Source organism: Pezoporus wallicus, unplaced genomic scaffold (genome assembly GCF_028554395.1).
Source record: "Pezoporus wallicus isolate ANWC-B61680 ecotype Strahan unplaced genomic scaffold, APGP_CSIRO_Pwel_v1 contig_11079, whole genome shotgun sequence".
Lineage (NCBI taxonomy): Eukaryota > Metazoa > Chordata > Aves > Psittaciformes > Psittacidae > Pezoporus > Pezoporus wallicus.
This window is the reverse complement of record NW_026635648.1, coordinates 1-10341: the sequence shown is the minus strand read 5'-3', so window position 1 is coordinate 10341 and position 10341 is coordinate 1. Positions and strand designations below refer to the sequence as shown.

At 49.9% G+C, this 10341-nt stretch overlaps 1 pseudogene; it reads left to right on the top strand.

Moving 5' to 3' along the window:
• The first annotated feature begins 4482 nt into the window (after nt 1-4482).
• Nucleotides 4483-9200, top strand: LOC130592686 (protein FAM3D-like; annotated as a pseudogene).
• The last annotated feature ends 1141 nt before the right edge of the window (nt 9201-10341 follow it).

The window sequence follows — 10341 nt, the reverse complement described above, 5'->3', positions numbered from 1 at the left end:
CATTTCAGAGATAGAATTAATGAACTATCTGTGTTAATGGCAAGAGTTAAATCTGTGTTTCCACCCATTACAGGATATGTGGTGGAATCAGCTGTGTGATGCGTGATCCATGTCAAAGATCTTTATCCATCACAGCTATGGATAATTTGCAGGATGTTCACTATGCAAAGTGTGAAGCTCCTCTAAGGGCAATCTGCTGATCAGGATATTGTCTATTTTTCTTGTACTGCTGTAAAAGCTTGTTAGGGACCAGGTCTTGCTGCCCATACAGCACCAGTATGGAGTCAGGTGGAGGTCTGAGAAAGCAGACTAGATGGAAAGATAGGAAGACACGAGATACCAAGTGCTTTCTGGTAGAAAGCAGCAATCACTGGTCAGCAGAAAACCTTCTCCGACATGATAAAAAAAGCAACTGTGTCTCCCAACAACTTCTTTACAATCAGAGCACCCAGGGCTTGGCTGCACAGAGGGAAAGCAGATGAATAAGCTGGAGAGCTAAAGAATGTTCTAGCATGCAACTCTGACTACCAGGACACCTCCTATGCACTGACCAGGAGCCCTCAGGGCTTCACTAACTGCCAAAAACACATTTCAGGTCCTTCCACACATATCACCAAAACCAGAACCCTTCACCACAGCTTCCCAGTGGAGGGATTACAGCATGGTCCACACTTTCCCTTTCAGCCCCAGGAAGCACCTCTACACAGAGGACAGCTTGCTCCCATCCCTGAACACCAGCACTTGTGTCCCTCCTTTTGCTCTGGAGTTTTGGCACGAGCCACTTTGGTACCTGTAATCTACAGCACAGGGATCCCCACCAAGCTACCAGCTGCTTTCCTGTGCTAGAGGGGATGCAATCCCCAACATCTCATCACTGCTGCAGCTCTTGATTCACTGCTTCGACAGACATTGCTGGAGAGGCAATGTCATAATGATTTAGCTTTGGACTCCGAGAGCCAGATAAGTGGCCACCAATGACAAATAAAAGAGCAAGAGAGAGAATGTGATGGCTGTGGATGTGTGCAGCACCTCTAAGTGTCACATCCCACCTTGGCTGCAGTCCTGCTCCCAGACAGGGCTCAGCACCCCTGCCTGCCACCACTGTGCATCCTGTTTGGCTTCTGTTTCAGGATCAGGAACTCACTGCGGTTAACTATTGACTTGCACTGGGGGCAGTTTCACTGTAAAATGCCCTCTCCAGCCATTTGGTAGATGCAGCAGCTGGCCAAGAGCTTTTATGAGCTGAGGAATTTATAAGCCCTCTGGCAAACAGTGTTCTTCCACTGCATAACTCAAAACTCAGTCAGTCAGATTGTCTTCTTTTGAGACTAAAATTGGCATTATAGCATCCTCCATTCTGTCCATCCCTGGACACAGGGTGGATGTGCTCCCACCAACACAAGCCCCTCTTATGCACCCCTACCTTCATTTTTGCAGGAAACCCCTCACTTTTGGAGGGGTGACTCACCGGGTGTGGGCACTGGTGACATCTGGCAGTGACACTCTTCGGAGCTACATCCCCACATCACACCAAAATGCAGTTTCATTCACGGTCAGGGACCTGCTGAGAGAGAGAGAGGGATGTGTGGATGAAAAGCAGCAAAAATATCCCAAACCCAACAAAGGGAGAAGTTTCCAGGGAAGAGAAATGAAGTTTTCCTGCACTGCTGAGAAGAAACAGGAACATTCACCTGCATCCTGGAAAACCTCCCTGCAAAGGCAGGGATCTGCCTGGGTTTCTTCTTGACAGCATTAACTCAGTGCTGCCAAGCTGCACTTCAATCCTGAGCAGGCTCAGGGTGGAGCCTTTGCTTTACAGCACCACAGACCTCTTTATCAATATTTGTCTGAGAACCTTCTTGTTCCTGGAATGGTTTTTAAGCAAATAGATTTCAGGTTTATTAGACAAGTAACTGCCTATTACCCACCACTGTTCCTTCCCTTCTCCTGTGTGTTACCCTCTTGTATATGCCAAAGCAGAGTCACCTTTTTTCCCAGCACAGCTGGGGGGTGGGGGGGGGAAGAGAAAATCAAGCCAAACAATTGAAAGAGAATAGAAATCCCAGGCCAGGGCTACCCTCCTGTAATGCAATCAGGTTCCAGGAACTTGGAAGGTCACCCAGTAAAATTTACCTAGGATTAAGGGGAAGATAAAAAGCCCAAATAAATACATGACTTCCCTAAAGCCCTCGTGTTTGTAGGTTTATTTTTCCATTTCTCTTCCTTTGCAATGAAATCAGTATGTGCATAAAGCAAACACAAGTTTGGCAGAGAGCACTGTGCAACAGGCCCTGGTGAGGCCAGTGTCCCCTGCAGCAGTGGGGACCAAACAGGGACAGTTTTGCAAACCTAGTGGAGTTTTGCTTTTGTCCAAGTCACAGCCCAGGTCGAAACCCTCACCAGCTTCAGGCTCTGCTCATCGTGTTTGAGAGGAATGGGAGCTGCAGAAGCTCCAAAAGCAAAGCGATACCAATTCTGAAGCCTCTGCAACTTACCAATGCGGATGTTAAAGAAAGCTCTTCTGCACCTATCACACCCATCACCAGATCAGGCACTGGGCTGGGGACCCTCGCATGGGAGAGACTCACTGCATTAAAATAGCAAAACTTCACGCTGAAAAGAGCAAAATGCAAGAGCCCAGATCCAGCCACGGGCAACATTTGCCCTCCAAAACCTTTCAACTGTCCATATGCAGGTCTGTGGCTTTTCCACCAGCTCAGTGAAACAGGCTTGTTCATGCCAGCGCCAACATCAGTTTAAAACCCGTTTCTGGGATACCATGCCAGGGGCTGGAATAGGCCAGGATAAGGTGATGAGAGGAAGGGCTGTGGGCATCGAGAACCCTGTACCACCTCCTGCAAAGAGATCCCTGCTCATGGGCACCTTCTTGGTGGAATAGCTACAGTGAAGAGAAGCGAGATGCTGCTGGGAAAGAAGCGTGCTGAGCCGATACACTATCAAGAACACATTGCTGTGATACGCGAGAGTACACAAATACCTTCAAAGGCTGCCTTTACGAGGCAGATAAGCCAAGAGGCCATTCCACTGTGGGAAGCTGCTAGCTCCCTGCTGGAGTGGCTTTGGCAGCTCCTCCTTGCCGCAGCCTCACGGCGGAGGGCTCCCACAGGAAGCAGTGCCAGGCTCCAGACAATGGAGACATCCCTGCAGGAATGTCATTCTGACCTGGCACCAGTCACCCTGGCTCACTGCAAACTCCCTTTGGGGGTCTCAGGCCAAGCAGAAAAGCAACAGCTTTCCTCCTGCAATGCAGATCATTGTCATCCCGCTTTTCAAGGCTTAAAGCCCCATAGCGTAATACTGCAGCTTCCCCCAGGGTGCAGAGGAATCCAAAGCGGGGCATTTCCCAAGGGTGCTGAGAGGGAATGCTGGGTGAATCAGGGGCCACATCTCCTGAGCTCAAGCCCTGGGAGGTAACCCAGAGCAGGGCTGGCCAGGAAGCAAATGCAATACCCTGAAATCAGCTTTCAGCCCAGCCCTGCTGCAACCCAGTGCTCCTTATTTACCCTTCAAACAGGAAAAGCAACTCTCAGCATAACTCTTCAACAAATTCTCTATGAGAAGCCTCACTGAAGGGCTCCTTTCATTAACATGAGGCTCTTTAACCCTGAGCACACATCTCACATGTGACAGTTTACCTTAGGACTCCAGTGGAGTTTCCAGGATGAACATTCATCAGGCTGCACTCCCAAATTTCAAAGGTAGGAGCATAATCCCAGCACTAAGGAGGTGCCAATCACACACATCAAGGTGGCAGCAGAAGTGGGGGGTCAGATGTGCTCACTCACGTAGGAAATAGCTCACACTCCAAATTCCAACCCCCCCCCCCCCCCCCCCCCCATCTGTGTGGGTGAAGACACTGCAGGATTTGGACAAGTGGAAATACTTCTAAGTTAGGAATCCCCAAACCTGGCTGCTCTGCCCAGCACTGCCCTTCTTCCCTTCCCTTTCTGGAGGGACAAGCTCATTCCCCTGACTGGGCAAAGCCAATTCATATTTTGTCCTCAGATGGCATTTTGCAGCCCCTAATATTTGAAACCTACTTTGCATCATCCCAGAAGGAAATACACCAAAGCCATAATCAGAGATAGGCTCCTTGAGCTCATCACTATCAGCAGAATAGAAAAGGACATGAAACAGGAGCACACAGGGCAGCAGAGTCATGCTAAAGAGGTCAGAGGCTTAAAAATGAAGCAAGTAGCATCAGTGCAGACTGCTCCAATGTACAGAAGCCAAGACACCAACATCAGGGTAGAACCGAGCACTGATAGGAATTTATACATCTTTGGTGACCTCATAGTTGTTGCAAATGTGCCTGAACATAGCATTTCTCTTCTTTTCCCAAATAACACCTGCCTGGCTTTGGTGGGTTACAGGAATGCTTTACGCTATTTCATTCTATTTCCTCAGGGTAACTTGTGACTTTTGGCCACCCCTTTGGCTGTGCTTTCTCTCCCCATCACTATGAGGACAGCAGGTAAGGAGGCAGACAGATTTAGTCTTTCTCTGACCATTTTTCTACAGTTCTTTAGACCTCCTTCTCATTTACATGACCCCTTCCAAGCCCATATATACCCTGACCTTCCCCTGCCAGAAGCATGGGAAAGAGCCTTTGTATAAGCATCAGGTTTTTCAGCTTTGTGAGGATTTCAGGCTGTTGTGTTTTGCCCAGTGAAACCCTCTGTGGCTGGAAAGAGATGGCTATTGAGATGTTCCTGGTTGCTTAAGAGCCATTCAGCTGCACTATAAATGTATTTTTCTACTCTCTTTCCATGCAGGACTGGAATGTTTTGCTCTGATGAGTGCTGCTTTAAAGCTAAATGCCAATCACCTGTTAGCAGCTGCTTGGCTGTAGCTAGTTACTAACTGGGGGATAGCAGCCTTCCCAGTGCTGGGAACATAGGAAATATTTCGATTTACATAGCATTCTGACTAATTATCAGATTTACTTTAACACAGAGAGAAATATGAATAGTGCCTCCCAGGAGAAGGGTAATGTCTATCTGAGCATTGCCACATGCTCTAGAGGTATGAAGAGATCAGAGTCCTTTTAGAGGAGGCAGGAAGGCGTGTTAGCTGCATTCCCACACCACACAAGCACTGGCTATCACTCAATGCCTGGCAACCTGCGAATACACAGACTAAGTTCCCAAGAAGCCAGAGGGATCCTCTGGTCCACAACCCATGCTGCTGCACTCACCTGGCTCCTCTCACACCCCTTGCAGGCCTCATCCGATACTTGGCTGTGTTCTTCATACTGCTGGGCACATGGTTCATCCTGCAGATGTACTTCGATCAGAGCTGGAAAGCCATCAGCCTGAGGAGCTGGACTGGTGAGGCACTGCAGGTCTCCAACTGGGTCTGGAGGGACGATGCAGGAAGATGCACCGGGATGGGTGGCTCAAGTGGTGCTTGCAGCCACAGGGAGCAGTTTTGCAGACCCAGTGCCTGAACAGCTGCTCCTGGCTTGTGGAAAAGCCAGCAGCTCCTCACCACATCTAACCCTCCTGCTTGCAGGTGCCATGGACAAGCCCTGCAGCGAGTACCACTGCTCTCGACTGCATCTCCATCACACAAGACTGCTCCATGCCTGAGAGTGTTAGTAAAAGGGTGATAACTCTCCTCAAGAGCCCTTTTCCCAAGGCAAAAAATCCCACCATCCCAAACATTGGGGAATTTCACTATTGCACACAACAGCAGTGTCTTTGGCTGGCTCTGCAAGCACACAGACCTTAATGTGATCCCCCTGCCCCAGCAGAAACACCCCTGGGCCACAGGCTACACCAGGAAGCAGGTCATGGGCCTATCTGGGTGGCTTGACACAGGTCCCTACCATACCCAAGAATGGCAAAGCTCCAGGCAGAAAACCCCTAAGGGGCTGGCCTTGAATGAGCATCAGACCCATTGAATTAGCCTCACCATCCCATTGCTAACACCAAGCAGCATCCAGTGCCCCAGCCAGCTTGTCCCACACCCCCAAGCACCATAAACCTTGAAGAAGCTGGTCCCAACCCCAAGACAAGCCTCCTTCATGTGAGAAACTGGTCCAGGTGTTGCCCCACCTTAGTAGGTCACAGTGCTGCAGTGCCAGCCTTTCTGAGCCCCTTGGGGACATGGCTTATGTCCCCCCATAGAGCCAACACCATGACTTGCAGCTCCACTCCTCCCTCACAGGCCAGCAGCTGCCCCGGCACAGGTGTGGGAGCCATAACAGCTGCCCCCAGAACCATTTTGCCTTCAAGATCATCAGCAGCACCGCAAACGTGGTGGGACCCTCCATCTGCTTTGATGACATGGTGTAAGCAGCACATGGCAGAGATGGGGCAGCCATGGGTGGACTTGAACAGGGCAAGTGGCCTCTGCCAAGCACATCAGTGGCCATCACAGTGCATTTGTGCTTAAAAAGAGATTAGGAAGTAGTTTTCATTGCTATAATTCTGGGTATGTTTTGCCGTCTACAACCACTTTGCCTCATGAGTTTTACTGGCTCCAGCATCTCCAGGGCATCCCTGTACTTACTGGTCCTCTCCGCTTTCCCTTCCAGCCTCATGAGCAGTGTGAAAAACAACATTGGCAGAGGCTTGAAGATCGCTTTGGTGAATGGTGAGTTGTGTGGACACTAACCCCCATCTCCCCATGGCGAAAATCCCTTCTTCCCCCAGGAGCAAACTGACCACTGGGTCCTAATCCCAGGCACTGTAGCCGAGGCAAAAGTCCATCAGTCCAGTGTTGCACAGGGTGCACAGCCACAGTTATGGTTGCAAGCACTGCCACCAAGATGGGAACAAACCCACCTGCATCATGCACTTGAACTCTATCAAACAACATACTGGCCATCACAGCAAATATAACACACTGATGGAACAGCAAAGCATTTTACAGCAGGAGCCCCAAGCTGGTGGCCAGGCAAACCCTGGAGCCACCCCAGCATGATCCCACTGTGCTCTGTTCTCAGTTTTAACCTTTCAGGAACTAATGGGCAGCTCCTGACAGCTGACACGTTCAACATGTACTCTGGAGGTTAGCACAGTCACTTTGCTGCTCCGTGGTTCCCAGCCAGGGCTCACACCAGCAGTGCTGGCTGTTCAGGCTGCTCTTCCTCGGTGTATTTAATGATCGAGTCTAGTGGACTTTGACCAGGATTGCCAGCTTGGGCAGTGAAAGCTCAGCAGTCCCTGAGGCTGGAGTCCTCATAATACATCTGCATCCAAGATTGGCTTCTCACTCCTTTTACATGCAGATAATAGCCTGAAAAACATAATTCCACTGAATTGAGTACACCAGGGCACTTAAAACCCGAGGGAGGCTACTTTTTGAAATCAGGTAGTTACACTGATCTTGAGATTTTGCAACTTTCAACTCAGTCTTCTAATGCTGGGGGTGGCTGAGCAGCAGGTTGTTTCCCTGCCTTTCATAGGAGGGTAAATAAGGAGCTTGGGACACAGCTGGAGAGATGGAGCAGAGCCTTGTGGCAGCAAAGACCATGTCCTTTCAGCTGCCAGCTTTAAGCAACCTTTCAACCAGCAAGAAGATGCCTAGAGCAGGGAGAGCCTCTGCTCACAGCCTGGCTGGCACTGGCTTGCAGGATGCTGTAAATCCCAACATTAGTGCAAAGCTGTTACCAAATCTCTCCAGAGTTTTGGCAGGACTCCTCAAAAATCATATGCTAAACCCACCCCATAGTACTTTTGATTTACCCTTTGTTGTTTGATGTGGGGAATGAAGGAGATAAGATTTGCATGAAGAACAGTTTGGGAATGAGCTCCAAGGCCTTGGTACTTTCACAAACCCTGGGGCAATGAGCTGGGGCATGTAAGGCCAGAGGATGTGGGGGTTGTGAGAGGGTCTGCAGCATTGTGATTGAAGTGTTTACCTGCAGAGTTTCACAGGGGCCAATGTGATTGAACATTTTATGTATGTGCAGGTTGAAAATAGCAACAAGAGGATGTGTGGAAATAAACAAGGATTTGAGTCTCTGCATCAACTTGAGTCAGTGCTGTGAAACGCCACAGTTTGAGCCTTCCCCAGAACCAATCACCCTCCTGCTTTTTGGTTTTGCAGCCTCCTCTTAGTAACTCTGAGTTTAAAGGGGAAACAGCAGCATCCCATAGATGAAGGATGAGGAATAATTTCAGCAACATAAGCAAAGGGATGATTGCAGGGCAGGCAGCTGTGCAATGAGCAGGTTCATTTCTTGCTGTAGAAAGTAACCTTAAGTAACTGGATTTCACAGTGAGCAAAGTTTAGGAGGAAATTCCCCCTTGCAGTTGCCCCAACAGGAGGAAAGCACAAGCCTTGGGCATTGCAGGAGAGCCCTGGTGAGAACACAAGATGGGGAGTGCAGAGCCTGTCCTTTCCTAAGCACATGACCCCAAATCCTGGCTAGCACCAGCACAGTCAGGATTTCCCATTGACCCAGAGGAGGTTTCCCAGCTGCCATGCAGCAGTCACTGCTAAGTTCCTTTCTCTTTGCCTAATGCTCTTCCCACCTAGACATTAACTGGACACTTTCCTCCAAGAGATCAAGCACGACACCATCGTGCTGACAGACAGCTACGATGACCCTGCCACAAAGTGAGTTTGGCCCCAGGATCAACACGTGGCTCCTCAAAAACCCACAGCTGGGGGGACTGGAGGTGCTGCTGCCAGGAGCCCAGAGGGGACCGAAGGGGATGCCCACTTGACACCACACTAACACCTTCTTACCCTCTTTCAGGATGAATGACAAGGTGCGGGCACATTTCATTAAGCTGGGCAGCAGCCACGTGAGCAAGCTGGGCTTCAGGGACAACTGGGTCTTCTTGGGAGCAAAAGGGTTGAAGAACAAGAGCCCCTTTGAAGAGGTACATGGATGTCCCCTGCCACCAGCTCTGGAGGCTTCCATCCTTTTCATAGCACCTCTCCTGCCTGTCTGCAGAAGACAGGGGCCAGTGGTGTTATTCCATGCTTCTAGTTTTGCCCACTGCAAACTCACACTGTGCATCAACCACCTCATTCATTCACTCTCTTTTTTCCCTTCAGTACATCAAAAACAATAAGACAACAAATAAATACGACAGCTGGCCTGAGCTGCTGGAGATGGAGGGCTGTGCGCCCAGGAAAATGGATTAGCATCAAGCCCCAGCCTGCCATGGAGGGCAGTTTCCACCAGTCTCACAGAGACACCAGCCCCATAGTGGGGTCTCCAACCACCCCACACCGACCCCAGCTCCCCAGCTGCTTGGTCACACAGCCTGGCAGCAGCTCCCAGAAACTGACCCCATGTGTAGGGCTCAAAAGAACTGTGCCTTCAGAGCCTGAGGCTTCAGCCAAGCTGTCCTCATCTATGGGTCGATTCAGGGTATTTTATTCTTCTCTTATTAAACCAAAAACTTTATAGAAAGTTTGTCCTATTTCTTCAGTAAGATTTCCAATTATAAATCAATACCTTCTCATTTCCATTTACAAGCATAATCCATGCTTTTCCCTGCATGCCTCATCCTCTGCACTAGTTGGGCATCACCATCACCCATCTCACAGCGGTGCACATGTGTGCTCCCACCTCCACAGCCCCACACAGCACAGGGCAGAGTCATCCCTGGGGATGCTCAGACCTTGATGGGCTCCCCCTGGAGTCCCCTGCCAACCCCCCACTGTCTCCTAGAGCCACAATAAGGCCAGAAGGCCTCAGGGACATCTTGCAGCAATACAGGTTAATATCCGCACACCAGAGCATTTCGTCCACGTGGTTGCATCTTTCCTGGGTTAAATCCAAGCTAAATCCTCCATAGCACTTCCTCAAAGGTCACGATAATGCCAGAGATGTCCCAACCTGACTTTGCCCTCAAACACGGAGGGATGCGTTTCCAGGCAGTTGAAGTTGTGCAGCTTAACCAATAGGTGGCAGCCTTTTACCAGAAGAGCTGGAGTCAGCATCAGTCTGGAGAGAGCACACTGCAGGCACCCTCATACCCACTTCATTCTGAAGCTGCTCCCCAGCCCAGGGCTGGATGACACTGCAGGGCCAGCAAAGCCCTGCAGACCTCCTTCCATAGTGGTTCCCATGCTGTTGCCCATATGCTGAGGAGATCCTTGGGTAGCATCTGCTCCTCACTCATGTCTGGATGCCTTCACCCAAGCACTGTCTGTACCCAAACGCCCCCTGAGCTCCAGCACTGCAGAGATCAGGTAAGTTATGGCGCAGATTTACCTGTCATCATGGACAGGGACAAATCTGCATCATCCACAGAACTTCAATTTCCTATGATTATACCTGGGTTTTCCTCATTCTTTAAAGCAGAGGGTGGAGAATTTCTGCTGGAGCACTGGGAGCTGTGCAGGGTA